The sequence below is a fragment of the Pogona vitticeps genome, chromosome 7, assembly GCF_051106095.1.
Source record: "Pogona vitticeps strain Pit_001003342236 chromosome 7, PviZW2.1, whole genome shotgun sequence".
NCBI lineage: Eukaryota > Metazoa > Chordata > Lepidosauria > Squamata > Agamidae > Pogona > Pogona vitticeps.
The window spans coordinates 20,154,532-20,171,959 of NC_135789.1; the positions used below are offsets into that span (position 1 = coordinate 20,154,532).

The window sequence follows — 17,428 nt, forward strand, 5'->3', positions numbered from 1 at the left end:
AAAAAAATATTTTAAATAATTTGATCCTGGCCATCGCACATGCTGGAAGCCATCAAAAGCAGAACAACCCTCTTCATGCAAAAAAAAAAAAAAAAAAAACACCACACCCCACCAGTCCTTGCTGGGGATCGAAAAAGGTGTGGGCCGTCAAACCGAAGGGTCTGGCTGGTTCACGACAGCAAGAAGATCATGATCTGGTTTCTGGGGAAATGGGTCCAAGCTGATTGTGCTGAAAGTGATCCAAAAGGCAAGATAAAGCACGTTTTTTGCCCCAAAGTTTGACGAAGGTATTCTAAAATGGCGAACGGATCAACTGTAGGTAGTCCCGTCTTTCCTGCTACTGTCCAGAAATAGAACACAAAAAAGAGGGAAAGATGGGGAAAGAAGACAAGAAGGAAAAGAAACAGAAAACGATGGAGTGACTAAGGGGGCCCTCCATGACACACAGAGCCATCCGGGAATGGGAAAAGAACCAGCCCCTGCTTTCTTCTAGTAAATCTAGATACCCAGAGGCACAACATGGCTCAGTGTCTGACCTTCCTCTCAGGGAACTGCAAGCACGGAACACCTCTTCGAAACCTTTTAACCAGCCGTGGATTTGCCACGGTATCTCTGTGATGATGACGCCGCTGCAGCAGCGGCGTCTGGCTCAAACACAGGTGCCAAAGAAGAGAGAAAAGGCAGGTTGTGTGAACGTACAGATGAGCAAAGAGAGGAGGACCAGGGCTGGCCAGCTACCTGTTTCTCTTTGTGGCCGATTCTATCCATTACGAGCACGGATCACGATTGGCAGGCTTGCTTCCAAAATACCCCTGGAGACCACCAGGCAAGCAGCTGGGCCCACCCGAGCACGGCAGAGGGAGCCGAAGGAAGGTCCCAATGAAGGTCAGCGGTGGAGGGGCCGACTTGCTGCTGAACACTGTTCAGGGACGGAGCCTCGTTTCCAAAAGGCAGTGAAAGCTGCCCCTCTGACCGACCTCAAGGAGAGACATCACTGCACGGACAGTCCTCATGATCCATTTGGCCACTGGTTCCACTGGGAGCCCCTCTTTCAGGCTAGGACAAGCTAAAAACAGCCAAGGAGGTCATTTAGGGACTGAGCATAAAAACTGCAAGAAGTCTTTTAACATCTAGCTTGTGGAACGTCTTTTCCAACAGTGCCATGGGGGTGAGGGGAAAGGCCAGTAAGGCCAGTCAGACAGTGGCTCCTAACCTTGGAGATCCCAGGCGTCCTTGGACTTCGCCGCCAGCTGTGCTTGCCAGGGTTTCTGGAAACGACAGTCCAAGAACACCTGGGTGACCCAAGGATGGGAACCCCTGAGGAAGGAGACGGGAAATGACGGGATGCCTTTAGGTCGGATGGAAAGGGTCTGGGCAAGGAGAATGTTCTCCCGAGGCCAAATTAATGCAGCCGCTTCGCGATCACTGCACAGAGTTCACCTCTGCAACGTGCTTTAGTCATGAGTACAAGAAGGGCTCCTCTGGCCACGAATAAAACCCCAAGAGGATGCAACGACAGCCCTGCAAAGGAGTTTCCTTTGCTGGAGAAGAGCCAAGGACAGGCTCCATGGTGGGATGTCACAAACGGGTGCGTTGCATCACCAAGAAATGTCTTCATCCGTGGCAGAGCAAGGAGGAAGGAGTGAAGGCACAGGAGGAGGAGCGAAAGGAGCTGTTTCCGCTATGACCCTCTCCACCCTTGACAAAGGGAGCAACTGCCAAGACCAAAGGTCCAGCCTTGGGCAAAGGAAACAGGACACGAGCCGCTTGTAGGCAAGGGAGGGGCCCGCGCCCTGATCCCTTGCAACCTGAGTGGATTGGTCGTATTCTTTCCGAGGTTAGGTCCTCCGGGCCAGACGTTGGAGCACGGCAATGCCTGGATGGAGAAGGAACAGGCATTCTCTTGGGATAACATCGGGCCTGAGTAGTAGCTGAGAGGAGCCTATAATGGGAGCAGAACACCTCCCCATTGCTTAGGGGGGCCCCAGGGGGCAAGGAGAACACCTCTCTTGGTGAGGCTGGGAAATGAACCTGGTCAGAACAGGCGCCGGTCCTGCCAGGGGAGGTGAAAAGCCCCTTTTGGCAAGCTCCAGCTGATCCCTCTTCCCTTGCAGTTTTCGGTTGTCTTTTGAGGCAAATGCATCGATTCAAGGTCACTCCTGCTTTCTGAACCCTGGATCAAAGAGGTGAAGGCGTGATGGCATCTGCTCCACAGGTTCGGCAGATTACTCTTCTCGCCTGCCAGTACGCTGCTCCAACCGATGCCATGTGTTGTGGTGGAGGAAGCAACGGCAGAGGCGCAGAGCCGTGTTTCGGAACAGGTTTCTCTCTGTCAATCTGCCCAACCTTGGTGGAGTTGTTGCCAAAGATCTGAAGTATGGTGGCAGCAAGTAACAGAGGAAAGGCTTTGCAGATCTTGAAGAGGACCAATCGTTCTAAAAACTGGAAGAGCGACAGTGGAAATCACTTCCACCTCCTCTCTATTAACATGGACAGGCCCAGAGCACTTAATTTCTCTCTCTCTTTCTCCTTAAGATCCCAACTTCTTCCCTTTCACAGCCTGTTGGTGCTGATGTGCAGAGCCAGCGGCAAAATTGGTACGAACAAGACAGAACTCAGCACGGAAGCCAAAGAAGACAGTGTGGAGCTTGGTATGAGAAGCACCTTCAGAAGCCCTGGAAACCTGCAGAGGGAAGTTACCCATCAAGAGCAGATATGGCTTTCTCCACGTCACTTCAACATGGCCTTGGGGTTTCATGAAATCTGAGCACAGAAAGACCGGCAGACTCTGTAGGCTGAGGAGCAGACTGAGGCTTTCCTCTGTTCACTGGGGCCAACAAGACACTGGATATGTCTGCCTATGGAGGAAATGTGACATTTACGGGCAGAACTATGCTTAAAAGAACAGTCTGTGACCCACCCGAAGGCAAAGAATGGGTCTCAGACAGGGGATATAACTAAAACGAACAAGCAAAAGCAAAGGAAGTGGGATATAAGCAAAACTGACAACTTGTTGTGACCCCTCTTTAAGGTCTCCTCAGAGTTGGGTTGGAGGAGAGAAGGGGTCGCTGCCCAAATTCTTTCTGTCCGGAATGTTCCAAAGAGTGGCTCTGGGAGCTGCATACCACGATGAAGAATCCGGTCTTCTCAAAGCCATGACGAACAGACAGGGCCATCACACTTACACACATGTAAAACACAGGCAAAAAGAACAAACCTATCCATTTTGAAAGAAATCAACCCTGAGTGCTCACTGGAAGGACAGATCCTGAAGCTGAGGCTCCAATACTTTGGCCATCTCATGAGAAGAGAAGACTCCCTGGAAAGACCCTGATGTTGGGAAAGTGTGGAGGAAGGAGGAGAAGGGGACGACAGAGGATGAGATGGTTGGACAGTGTCATTGAGATGACCAACATGAATTCAACCCAACTCCGGGAGGCAGTGGAAGACAGGAGGGCCTGGGGTGCTCTGGTCCATGGGGTCACGAAGAGTCAGACACGAATTAACGACTAAACAAACAACAAAAACACAGACCCCTATGGATGGGAAGGCAGTGGGAGACCAGGAAACCAATATCAGCAGAGCTCGTTTCCTAAGCTCTCATCAACCCAAGTTGATGGTCCAAGAAGGTAGACTTTCAGACATCCCTCCCCCTGCCTCATGTCGCTCCTTTGGGGGAGGGAATGGAAGAAACAAAAGGGGATGTTGGTAGGGGGGAATCAGCAGGACTGGTGGAGCGGCCCTGCTTCTCATCTCCCTTTGCTGCCGTCAGCTAGAATCTGAACCCGCAAAGCTTTCTGCCTGGATGGGTGGATCTCTAAGGGTTTTTTCCCCGCCCACATTCATTTTCTTTCAAAAGCCTAGTTTTCCCTCAATCGACATACAGTACAAAGAAACGAATGAATTTTCATAGATTAGTCTCAAAAGCGTACGAAACAAAGTTCTCACCCCTCATAAACGAAAGGAATCCTATGGGTATCCATCTCTCTCCATGGCACTCCAAGATTTGTCTAGAAGTTCCTCCTAGGATTGCCATCATCCACTTATAAAAACCTGGGCCACCATATGCAAATGGAATCATTGGAAATATTGTTTCATTCATAGTGGTGATTAAAAATCACTATCGTACTACTGATTCTCAGAAATATTGATTCAGACTGATTTGCTCGAAATACGGCACAGGAGGAGAGATGTTTGTATACCACAGACCACCATGAAAGTAACCGAGCCTGAACGCTGCAGGGCAACACAAAAGACAAAAACGAGGCTATTGTATTTTGGACAATCTCCTGAGAAGAGATTAACTTGAGAGGCAGCAGGAGAAGCCAAAGACCAAATACGAGACAAATTTGCTCAATAAAGGAAGCCACAGGCTTGAGTTGAAGACAGGACACGTTGGAGAATGCTCGTTCATCGCTCTGAGGCAACCTGACAGCACATCACAATAGCACATGCAAATTAGGTTCTGTAGGTCCATATTACACCAGTTATGCACATTAATTGTCTCATTACTCTTCTTCCAATATATTCCAGCCTTGGCATAATTTACATAATGACTCTGTTTGATGTCCATTATTGGTACGCATAAACAACAAAGGAAAGACATGTCGTAATGCACAAGGGCTCCTGATGATATTCTTATGAGATGTCTGGGTTATTTTGCCTTCAGTTTTTATTGACTACAACAGTCAATCCTACACACCCATGAGAAAACCACTAGCATCCTGCCTGATCCCGCCTTCGTCACAGGGGGAATTCAGGGAAAACCGAGGACAAACTGTAGAAATCAGGGGGAAACGAGGTATGATTTTTTCAGAGAGATAGAACAAATGTTTTGTTCGAACCAGAAAGTAACTTTCTTTGACATTTCAAATTTTTCAACTCCTCTCTTGTTCCAGAAATATCTGGCTTTTATCAATCTAGGCAGGTGAGTGAGCAGGTGGGTGCAAATATAGATAAAACATATATAATATGTTCTGCTATCAAGATGATTGCCTAACAGAGTTTTCATACTATACACGGTCCTGAACGTAATGCGGGTACTTAGTTCACAACGGCCATCTCCTCGGTGAGTTCCCAAGGCTGAGTGGAAATTTGAACCCAGGTCTCCTCTGCCCCTCGTCCAACATTCAGTCCACAATACCTCTTGGGCCGGTGTGTTTATAAATACACCAAAGTAACTCTGCTACTGTCTGCTTCCTCATACAAGCCAATATTTCACCACCTGAGGTGTTTAACTGAATAAAACATCTGTTTGAAAAAGCAGTGCAAATAGTCATGTCTTATTCCCAAGGCAAATACATGCAGGATTCGTTTGTCAAAACAACAATATCGTTCCCTTATTGTTCCAAACTCTTCACAAAACGATAAGATCCAGAGAACCGAAGGGGACTGAATCGACTTGATAAGTTGAGTCACAAACAATAAGCAGGGGTTGTTCTGCTTATTCCTCCCTCCTCCTTCTTGTTTTTCCCATGTCTTCCTATCTAAAGGTAAGGATTAGCTAAACTCCCTGATGCTATGGAAGATTCAAGAGATTTTTCCAGAAGCTCCATCAGATCCATCACACCAAAGGCTGGGATTACAGTTTCCGTACACAACTCTCCAGCCAGGATTCGTTCTCGTGGCCTCTCTGCTTTTCGGTCCCTGACAAGTCAACTGGGATCAAGCCTTTGCCCAACCACAATACTGATCAACAGCCTCCAGTTATACAGTCCCTGTGAAATCCTGTCAACCGGGGTCTGCTTTCCTCCATCAGCTAGTCACACCGAAAGACAACAACAACAACAAGAACCTTATTGGTTATGACGAAAGGGCTTCACTGTATATAATGCAAGAGAAAATTTCCAATTTAAAAACAGGTAATTAAAATGGCTCATTAAGGTGCCTATTGGCAGTCCAGTCATACCATCCATTAAAATGAACACCCGACCCCACCAGTCACACTAATGGCAGTTATAGAGCATTGTGGTCGTGAACAAAACAAGCACCCGACTTCTGGGCTGGCCGTGCACATTGTGCTTTAGCCTAAAAATAACACAAACAAATAAATATGTGATAGATAACCCGTGATCAGTGAGCACTCTAATACTGAAGGACCGTTAGTGTGTAATCAGGCGATAGGGGACAGGAATCTTTCTCTGGGATCCATATCCATGGGTGACAGGACAACAAATAATCAGGACCGTGGTTGACCACGGATGATCGTGTCTGAATGGGTGGGAGTCAAAGAAGACCTAAGCACCTGCCTTATGTCAGGATCCAGTGCGCCCACATTCCCAGCTTTGGCCTTCTGAGGGATCCCTTAAGTCGCTTTTCTCCTCCTTGTCAATGACCTGGTGTTTTCATGCTCTCTTAAAACCCCGGCAGCGGCTCCACTGAAATCCCCCCTCCCACAAAACAGCACCTTCTGCCTTGTGTCTCTTGGTTCAATAAGGGTGAGGAGTGAAACTCCTTTTCCCAAAAAGGGAACCTGGCAAGAGCCCATTGAAGGTCTTCGTGTGCGCTAGCTGTCGTGTCCAAAAAGTGGACCAGAGTTTGCCAAACAGCTGACGTGGCCCTCAACCCTTCTCCCCCACTTGTAGGCTGATGGAGCGGTCGGAGACAGGTATATATAATGTTGTTTCTGGGATGATTTTTATTTACTTGAACTTGTGATTTTCTTAGTTGATGCCAATGGTTAGCAAAAGAACAATTTCTTCTTCTTCTTCTTCTTCTTCTTCTTCTTCTTCTTCTTCTTCTTCTTCTTCTTCTTCTTCTTCTTCTTCTTCTTCTTCTTCTTCTTTTCTTTCTTTCTTTTTTCTTTTTCTTTTCTTTTTTTTGGTCCTTTGGCTTTTTCTTTCTTGAAGAAAAATAAATTTTTCACCCAGGCGGCTCATGAACTGGCAAGACTCCCTTACAGAGGAGGCCCAAATACCCCAGCAATATAATACGGATGCAAACATTAGACACCAAGAACAACTGCCTGTTGGTATTTGTGAGCCCAGCCGACCCTGTCGGCTTCTGCAGGACATCCCCCTCCCCATCCTTTGGTCCGTTAAACACCCCCACGATCAGACTCCCTGGGATGGATGGATGGATGGACTGGAAGTTGGAGGGGCGGAAACGATCCCTCAGGTGAACCGCTTGCGTAGAGTCCTTGTCCTGATTCCATCCCTAGACCACCATTGTTTCCTCCCCTGTACTTTGGCCCCCAGTCCCCTCTTCTGAGAAGGGCTGAGATCCCCCCTATGGGCCCCAGTTTCTGTCACCAGGCTCCCAGCTTGTCCATTTCCTGAAGCCCAGAGATGGGGCTCCTCCAGGGCTGCCTTGCTCCTAAGAGAGGGGGCTGCTGTGCCCCTAACGTGGGGGAACCCGCCTGTCCCAGCTTCCCGCTCTCCTCTCCTCCTGCTCTCCCTGACAGTGATGCTCGCACGGCGGCTTCCTCTGTCCATGTCAGCACTGGATAAGTGTGGGCTCTCCTGACCTCACTCCAGCACCTCCCTTTCTCTCTCCCCAGTAGGACAGCCAGGGAGGGCGTAAATTGAGTCCCAGTCCATAGGGGGGGGGGTGTTTCCTGGTTCCTCTGCCCAGAATATCTTGGACCCCCTCTCTCTTGGGCGTCTCCGCAGGCTCCTTCGCCAACGCCTTCCTCTCTCCACCTGGCAGTGGATGCTGGTTCCCCTTCCCTGAGTTCCTCTCCCCCATGCCTTTCGCGACCCCCCCTCGAAAGGGCCTCTGGTTGCTGGTCCCACATTTATTCCAGTTTGCCTCTTCCTTCGTCCACTTCTGCAAGGGTTCTGCCTCCACCGGTGGCAGGCAGCTTTGACAGCCACCATTATCTGTCAGGGACGGACCAGTTGCCTTCTTTCGTCCAAGGGCTGCCCCACTCGATCCCCAGAGCTGACATCCCCATGAGGGCCTCATTCTGGGTGTCAGGCTCACCTTCTCCCTGCTCATTAATGGTGGGACCCCCTCGCCAGACATTGCCATGGGTGGGGCAGGAACCTTGGGCCGTCGTGGGTCAGAGTGCCATTGCATTTACGCCCCCATCCTCTCCCCATCTTCTCATCCAAAAAGAGGCATAGGATAATGGGACAAACACATCTTCACACAATGAGAACTATTTTTAGACAGGCTGGGCTTGATGTCCTAACAGATTTTGCCTTAAAACCCGAGCAGAACATACAGTGAGCCCAAAATCGGAGGTTTGAACACAGAGCTAAAATGATCCCCTATTTCAGCCAACTCTGTAGTATTTAAAAACAAATCTGGAAGAAGAATTACTGTAGCTGCCAAATATTGGCGGAAACATTAACTCGTTGGTCCATAGTTACATACTGTACATGCTAGGCTCGTCCAAAAGGTTTCATCTTTTTTGAATTAATTTTTAAAGAATTGGAAATTAGAACCAGCTGAACAATAACTGTAGTGCCCTGTTCTTCATTCTTACAGATGTCAACTCATCATGAAACAGACAAAAGGTAATACATATTTATGATTTATCAGCTACAGTGTCCATTGCAGTCAATTGCAAAGCGAGATCAAAACACTGGTTTTTCATACTGACTGGTCCTGACGAAAAAATTAACATCAAGGTTAAGGTTCTAAAATTTTCACAGAGTTGTGGTCATTTTGAGGACACTGGTTTCCTTTGATTCATGAAGTAACATTACTTGATTGTTGCTATCCTTCACCCTGTTCCATGGAAAGATATAACAACGCTAACACTTGTGTTTCAGCCCACAATGTTGTGTAGTAGAGTTCTATTTCATTTTATATTGGGTTGTGATGCTGTTTAAATAACTTATCTTTCCACATTCTGTATATTAAATACAACCATACCAGTAATTTTTAATGTGTGGAGGGATCTGTTGACATATTATTCCTTTTAGCAGGCAGCAGCCGTCAGCTGAGTGGTGTCCAACAAGGGCTTCTGGTAAGGAAAATGGCAGCCTTCACCGGCAAGGGCCATCTTCTCCCAAAAGCCCCCTTCACAGTAATTCAAAGGCCTTACACAGGATTACGCTGATGCACATGTTTTTTTTGGGGGGGGTTCGCCAGCCAGTCTGGGAAATAAGAGAGGCGGCAGTTTGAGAGCAATAGGGACTCTCACTCCAAATTTCTTTCCATGTTGCCATGGTGATGAGATTTTCAGATTTCTCAGACTACAAACCCCATAGTCCTCCATTCTGGGAGTTCTTCCCAACAGCCTGACATCTTACAAACCTGTAAATGTGGCTCATCTGGGAAGACTGAGGGAAGGAGAGACCACCACCAAAACAGGGAGGCAGGAAGACCTCAATGGGAGGTCAGCCATTTGGGGCTGAGCTAGGCCTAGCCCTGCCTCGCTTCCTGTTCAGAAAGGAAGCTCCCATCTCGTGCTGGGGCTGGGACAGGAAGCTTGGGTGGAGGTAGGCCGAGCTCGGCCTTAAAGCCTTCCAGCTGAGATCCTTCTCCAAGGAGAGTCACATTTAGTAGCAGCTACAGGAAATCTGACTGTCAGAGAGAAGTCCCAGAATGTAGAATCATGGGGTTGCCATCCAAGGAATCCAAAAATCTGCTCCCTAGTTTTCTTTCTTGCCTGTTGTAAAAGCAACATTAAGCAGACAGTAGCAGGTAGTTGCCACCCTAGTTTTGTGGAGATCTGTTGGCCATGTGCTATGTCGGAGCATGGTGTGTACATGGTGCCTTGCAGAGGTCGACTCCGCAGCCTCCTGGCTCTCCCACCCAAATGTCCTTTGGTCTCCATGGACACTGGGAGGCTTCCCGCTCATATTGTTTCCTTTTCCATCCTTCTAAGAAGCAACCGTTGTACTTTTTAAAAAGGACGTGGCTTCCTCTGCCACGGGATTGTCTGACAAACCCAGCTAAGCTGACTCAGGAATAAACATTTTGAACCATAGTACACGGTCGGTGACAACGCCATGAAAGCCAATTAAAGGTGCAACCTTGAGGCTGCTGGAAAGGGACAGAAAAATGGACAGGGCGGTCTGGTGCTGAATGAGATTGTGTGTAATAACTATCCGCATACAGCACATCAAAGAGCCGCTCTGCCTGAGTTAAATGGGCAGATAACGTGAAGTAGTTGCTATTTGATCCTTAATGGCTGCTCATTTCCTTACAATTCTCGCTCATGAGGGAAAGATGCTCTGCACTGTGCCCCCCACGTGCACCTTGTTATTCGGCCTTATCTCGCTCAGACCCAAATGTTCTGCCCATTTTTCCTTGGGTTGTTTGGGCTCCCTCGGTGCTGTCACGGGAAAAGGATGACACGGAAGAACGCAGGCACTTCTCCAGATGGTCCCAGAGCCTCCCACGGGGGAAAAATCACATGTCAACCAAGTTGCTTAAAATTCTCTTTCCTCACCTGGGTCGCCTCCAGGACCGGCCGCTGTTGCTTTTGGATGGTCCATGGGGTTCCCCAAAATCCCCAACCGTACCCCAAATCCTTTCCGTGTTATCATTTCGATACTTGCCGTCAGTTCTGTTAGCCACCTAAAGATCTAGGACTTTCGTTCCCTATTTGTCACAGTGGGTATAACTCAACCTTTCCTCACACAGCACCAAGGGTGTTGGGGGTCCCTCAATATGCATTAGAGGCAGAAGCAAAGGGTGCAAGCGTATCGCCGGCAGCCCGGAAAGTTTCTTGCCTTGGAGTGTTGCCTGGAGGAGTGTCCCCCCAACTCCATGGTAAAGGAGACCGAAATTCTAAAGACACAACATGCATGGTGTGAAGACGGTCTCTTGAAGGCGCCCTTGCCTGGTGGCCTTAAACATGATCCGCCTGAAGCATAGCACGTGGTTGCGTCTTCCCACCAGGAAAAATGCTGTCGTTCTACAGGACATACAGTACAGTGCTGTAGCACATACTGTAGCACATCCACATTCTCTGTCAGCTGATACCCTTCAATTCACCTTTGCCTGCTTGAGGAAGTACAGCCATGATGGGGCCAGCCTGGCCTCCAGTGGGAGGGAGTTCCAGAGTCTCTGGAAGCAGCCACAGAGAAGGCCCTCTCCTCTGTACCTACCAAGAGTGCCTGTGAAGGTGGCGGGACCGAGAGAAAGGCTCCTCCTGATGATCTTAAAGCCTGGGCACGTCCGCAAAGGCTGCAAAACCCAGAAATGTCTAGCTAGGACAGGAAAGGCACCTTTCTAAAGCCTCGACAAGCCTCGGCCTTTCTTCGAAGATCAGGGAGGGCGCTTCTATGGTCCTCCGGCTGCAAATGTCTCCCAACCCCCATCCTCCTAGCTAGCATGGCCAATGGTCAAAAGGGACCGAACTGCAGCCAAACACCATGTGGTCAGACAAGAGCTTTACCACCTGCTGCCTGGCCAGTACTGAACTGGACGGACCAGTGATCGGACCTGATGGAAGGCAGGGCCCACGATTCTTAAATTCAGACTCAGCTACTGGTATTTGCAGAGCAAACCAGCTAGGTTAGTAGACTTCTTGAATTCTTGAGCTAGTTAAAGAAAAGGATTTCTAAGGGTCAAACTAGATACCGTACATGGTGCTGCCTCAAGTTTTCCTTATGATTTTCTTCAGTTCCATAATTTGCTCTCTCTGCACTTTATTTAGTGACTGGCCACTGGAAGGTCAGCTCCAAATTCTGTTGCCAGTTGAATGGCTAAGGCATGATTCTGAGGCGAAAACAATCTACAATACACCTTCCCCTTAATGTCTAGTTTGACCTCAGTGTCACTTTCTTTATTGCACAATCATAAACCTGAGCAAGAGATATTAAAAACAACAGGTCTACTGCAAACAAGAACAATGCAGCCAAGATCTTAAATCAAAATAAATTAAAAATATTTTAAAAGAGCTCCTAGCATCAGAGAATCATGAAGTTTAAAGGGGCCTCTAAAGCCATTGAGAGTCCAAACCCTGCTCACTGCAGGAATACAAATCAAAGGTTATCTGCCAGGTAGTTTTCCCATTTTCTCTTGAATGTCTCCAGTGTAGAAGCACTCACTGGACACAGGACTCAAGTTGAGGCCTAACCATAGATAGCTATGCTAGTCTGTTTCATCACAATAACTAGAATAAGGCAAACATTAAAAACCAACCAATTGAAATTACTATTTTTTAATTAAAAACCTTTTTTAAAAAAATTATGTGGTGAAATATATTGTTTAAACTATCTGTTGTGCACATTCTCTAGCCACAGAAAGCATCATTTGCAGAGCATCATCCGTCACCCTGCACTTAGTACATGATGTGCTAACCATGAACCATCTCATTAAAAAGCAAACACTTCTTTGGAAATTGGATTTCATCCTTTTCACATCTGCACCAAACCGCCATTGCTTCCATGCCTTTTTAAATCCAGAGGAAAGCCATGCCTTTTTATGCTCCCCTTATCCAAAGCCTGAATTCTACCTGAGTTTTTTATATGGTCCTTGCCTTCACCTATGAATTCCCCATTCAAAGTTATGGAGGGTCCAAGAAGCAACATGGCAACACATTGCCCAACTCTCCGATGGAAATGATTGCGTTTATTAAACAGCTCAGAAGCAAGGAGGCAGAGAGGAAGGCAGTCCATTGCTAAGCACAGTGCTACGGGAGGGTGAGGGGAAAGCAAAAGCAATTCATAAATGTCATTATATTCTCCCTTTACGTCATATTTTGACCAAGAGGTCCTTAACAACAGCCAAGTAAATCCATTACAATTTTACAGCATTTGCCATTAGCCATTTGGACAAAAAATACAGCCCATGGTTAAAAAAAAGAGAGAGAATGTTATTATTCGTTAGGTTTACAAAACAGCTAACAGAGTCAAATGAACATAGATTGTATGTGTGTGTATGTATTTGTGCGTGTATGTGTGTGGGGGGATAAAGAAAGCAGAACTCAATATGTTGTGCATCCTTCAAAAATAACCCAAACCAAATGGTTCATGCTGACTTGCTAGATCAATGAATAACACAATGGAATCAGTTATTTGAAGATATGAGGATAATCATTTACAGTGCATAAAATGGCTGGGTTATATTAATAAGTCCAGCAGTGATTGCGAGCGATGGCAGTTATCACGGGTGGGCAGACCATGCGCCATGCCAAGGTGCAATACTGGGGAGAAAGAACAAGGTGGCTTTCTCCATCCACCAAGGTCTGCTGCTAAGCGTCCCTTTGGGATCTCGCCGGCCACTGCTAGAGAGAGAGAGAGGGAGATGCCTGGCACAGGCTGGCACAAGGAGCCCACTGTGCGCTCTCCCGACACTCCACCCACAACAAGCCAGGGCTCTCACACCTTGGAGTGACAAGCCTCCGAGAGGTGATGGAAGGTGGGGGCCTCCAGATGGACGTAACGGCTGCTGAGGCTGCCCGCCTCCCCCTCGCAGGGAAGAAGGTCAGGTCCCCACAAATTACAGTTCAGGAGATGATGCTTCAGCTGCTGCAAGGGAGGGAGGGCAGGATCCAGACAGGCATCAATCCACCAATTCCCAACTTGGAAAGGAAAAACAGGAATGCCACACCAGGAGGAGGGATACGTGGGGCAGAAAACCTCCTGACCCATGACCCCCCCATCTGTCCCCCCACACTCAGAGACCCCCCCTCGGCTCCTTCTCCCTCCGTTCCCCAATTTTCAGGCCAGAAAGCAAAGTCTTACCTGACGAGGATGCCCAGCGAGCGCCTTCCACGGCCCATGCTGCCTCGGTGGCTGTGGCTGGTTGGTTAAACGGTCCCAAAGGAGCCAAAATAAGTGCAGTGACTTGCAAAGGCAGAACACCATGCAAGCTTATTTAAACAAGCCCGGAGACTCTTCCTCCCCTGCCTCCCCCACCCTCCACCCCCCAGCTCCTGGCCCTTTCCGTCTTTCTTTTCTCTTTTTCCATGAAATTGGTAGCATTTAGAGGGCTAAAATCATGACTTGCTAGGAGGACCCTACTGGGCTTCAGTAATTGGATAGTAAAGCAGCTGTAGTAGTTACTCAGCAGCAGCAGCAGCAGCACGCTGTAAATCAGTACTCTGGAGTAGAAAGCATACGGTAGATGCCGAGCGCAGTCAAGTAAAGATGCTGACAAGCCAAGAAGAAGATGCAGCATTTCTGGCTCAGGGACTGAAAAAAAGTAGTTCATTAACTGAAAGATACGGGCTAAATTTATAACAAGACTCCATCTCCACAGCCTGATAGTAAACTCATCAGCTTACTTCAAAGCAGGCCCACAAGTACTGGAGAGGAGCTACTACTGCCCCCTAGACGCCTCTTTTCCTTTCTGGAACTAAGATTCTTGCTGCTTAAAATACCCATAATTGAGACTAGTATAGGAGTACAAAAACAGAAGAGTCGGACAACAACAACAGAGAGAGACTAAATTTGTTCCTAGGCATTTACAGTCATTCTAAGGCACCATTTAGAAAACAACGTATTTCCCCCTCTGGGTATCACCGTCTGTTCTTTCTTTTAAAAAAGGAAAAATATTTAAAATCCTTTTGGGATCTCTTTAGAAACAGAGGTGGAAAATATTTTTGAAATATACGTACATCTTAAAAATATTCTCAGAGAATATACATCACATAAACATGCGGTAAAATTTGCTATTTGCAGATTTTCCCTTCCTCACCCTTACTTTTTTTTATCTTTGATATCCAGGTCTCAATTATTTATGTAAAGAGATATTGAGTTGCATTTCACTTGGATTCTATGAGTCCATGAAAAATCCACAGATTGGCTTATATAATACTCCGGGCTCCACCAAACTGACAAGGAGTCATTTCATTCACATCAAAATGAACCATTTTGTTTCAAGTGCCACTGCCTGTTTATCTTCCCCGGAAGGAAGGAAGGAAGGAAGGAAGGAAGGAAGGAAGGAAGGAAGGAAGGCACTGATGATAGATAGAAGGAAGGAAGGAGCTCATGATGGATAGAAAGAAGGAAGCAAACAAGCAAGCAAGAAAGAAAGAGGGAAAGAAGGAAGAAATGAAGGAAATAAGAATGGAAGGAAGGAATGGACAATGCATAGAAGGGAGGGAGGGAGGGAGGGAGGGAGGGAGGGAAGGAGGCATCAAGGAAGGAATGAAAAAGCTAGTGCAGGAAAAAGGAAGAAAGAAATTAGCTGCTGATTGTTAGAAGGAAAGGTGAGAGATAGGGAGGGAATGAGGGAGGAAGGGAGGAGAAAAAGAAGGAAGGAAGAAAAGAAACAAGCAAAGTAGGAGGGAAAGGCGGGAAAGAGATGATACAGTAATGTAAAGAAGGAGGAAGGAAGGAAGGAAGGAAGGAAGGAAGGAAGGAAGGAAGGAAGGAAGGAAGGAAGGAAGGAAGGAAGGAAGGAAGGAAGGACGGACATTAGTAAGTTTCTTTTTCAGTTTGGGGAAGTAAAAAAGGGGGCTATTTCCTTCACCACTAACAGGGGATTCTTATTAGCAAGAAAACCACTGAATATTTCTGAAAACCTTAGAATGACTGAACTGTTCTCCGTTTTATTTTGAGATGTGCTGTGTTAACCCCTTTAAAGAACAGACAATAACTGCAGCTGTGTTGCTATCAATACATCCAGTGAAACACCATGAAGCCCATCTTTAAAACCAGGGTTCTTTGGGGGAAACGGTCCTGAGGAGGGAACAGAACCCTCTCCTTGTTGACACTGCGGATGACAGCGCCCCGCGGGGCCACTCGTGGTTCTTCAGTGGTATGGGTTGTATGGGGGTGGGTGGGGCGTCTCTCAAAAGGGATGCCAGATTCCTATTCAATAAACATTCATTTGAGGGATCACAGCATTTGTAGACCAAGTTAAATGGCTTTTACCACAGGGATGACACACATCCACAATGTAACCATGATTGTCCTTGCTGTTGTTTGGTGTCATCAAGTCACCAAAGTGTCTCCTGCCCTCAACAATCTTGCTCAGCTCTTTTGTAAATTCAAGCCCATGGCTTCCTTTAGGAAGTCAGCCCATATCTTATTTGGTCTTCCTCTTTTCCTCCTGCCTTCAACTTTTCTCAGCATTATTGTCTTGTCCAGCAAATCTTGCCTTGTCACCATGTGCTTAAAGTAGGATGGCCACAGCTTTGTCATTTTTGCTTCTGGATCTATTTGGTTTCTGTATTGACTATCTTATTTGAATAGCTTTCTGTTTAGTTTCTTGAAGCATGTATTTGCAATAAACAGATTGTTGGCTTCAAATATCTCTCTGAGCCATTTTCCTGCTTAGTTTTTGATCCTTAGACCAACTTTTCCAGCAATATTTGGTTCAGCTTTGTTTCCTAATTTTGTGTTGCAATCACCAATGAGTATAAGCATGTCTTCTTTTGGGTGTGCAACCAATTTGCTCCTGGGTGCTTGCAAAAAGGTTTCCATGTCATCTTCTTTAGCATCTGTAGTTGGAGCATAGACTGGAATGATGGTTATGCTAGTAGTTTTCCGCAATCTGATTGATATTATATAGTCAGATTTCACATTGTAGCCCCTAACTGCCTGTGCTACATCTTGTCTCATTATTGGAACCACTCCTTTTGTTCTGAATTTGTCATTTCCAGAGTAGAACACTTCATAGTTGTCTGACTGAATATATCCTACTCCAGTCCACTTTAGTTCACCAGTACCAAGCACTGCAATACTTATAAATTCCTCTTCTTGCTTTGCACTTTCCAGTTTACCTTTATTCATACTTCTCATGTTCCCACTGTATGTGTTGTGCAGCATTAGACTTTCCTTTCAACTCTATGCACATCAGCCATCTAGATGTCCTTTCAGCCCTAATCTAGATGCACCATTAGCAACAGTGCAATTCACACTTCTTCTTTGCTGTTCCTCAGTGCTTTCTGGCCTAGGGGTCTCATCTTCCAGCATTCTCTCTCTCTCTCTCTCTCTCTCTCTCTTTATTTTCATTTTGGACTGTCTCATCATATGTTTTTCAAGGTAAGAAAATTTCAGCAGTGGTTTGCATTGCTGCCTTCTGCGCGTTACTAACAAAAGTTAGCTTGAGTGTCACCACTGTTGCCTCCTTCATCCGTGTCTCCTTCAGTTATCACTGCTGCCCAGTAGCTCCGATTCCAGATGTTTACCCATCCACACCCCCACTGGAACCATCCCTTCTCTTCTGCCGAGGGGGCTGTTACGCCAGAGGAGGGTGGACATCTCTTGGTCTGGTGCCTCGGCTGTGACCCTTCCACCTTGGGTGACCCTGCTCGGGGTCCAGGCTCATCATGGATCCTGGCCTTCTGAAGGCATCATTCTTGGTTTCTGCAACACACTCAGAGGCTCTCACCATATTAAGGTGTGCGTCAAAGAAGGGAGAACAATAATTATTAATCATGATTGTGATTATGGGTCATGGAGTCGATTCCATCTTAAGACGGATCTCCCAGAATTTTCTAGAAATGACGTACGCCCTTACCACTGCGGTTCTCCTACTTGCGTAGAGATTGCAGCTGGTTAATGGCAACACTACAACACTGCATTATTTTGGGATTTTGCAACTTGTTATATTATGCTGAAAAGTTCTG

The 17,428-nt window shown here is 46.9% G+C and overlaps 2 protein-coding genes across 4 annotated transcripts in view; both read right to left on the reverse strand.

The window, feature by feature from the left end:
• Positions 1-17,428, reverse strand: part of LOC144583991 (uncharacterized) — a 484,560-nt gene that overhangs the window by 373,717 nt on the left and 93,415 nt on the right. The window lies entirely within an intron of this gene.
• Positions 1-17,428, reverse strand: part of LOC144583992 (uncharacterized) — a 130,158-nt gene that overhangs the window by 49,162 nt on the left and 63,568 nt on the right. Inside the window, exon 1 of one of the 3 annotated variants that reach the window (XR_013537966.1) lies at positions 13,593-14,668. The exons of the other annotated variants lie outside the window; for them this stretch is intronic. The gene's annotated coding sequence lies outside the window, so the exon portion shown is untranslated. Of the gene's footprint in view, positions 1-13,592; positions 14,669-17,428 lie in introns of those variants that run through there. 3 annotated transcript variants of the gene reach the window in all.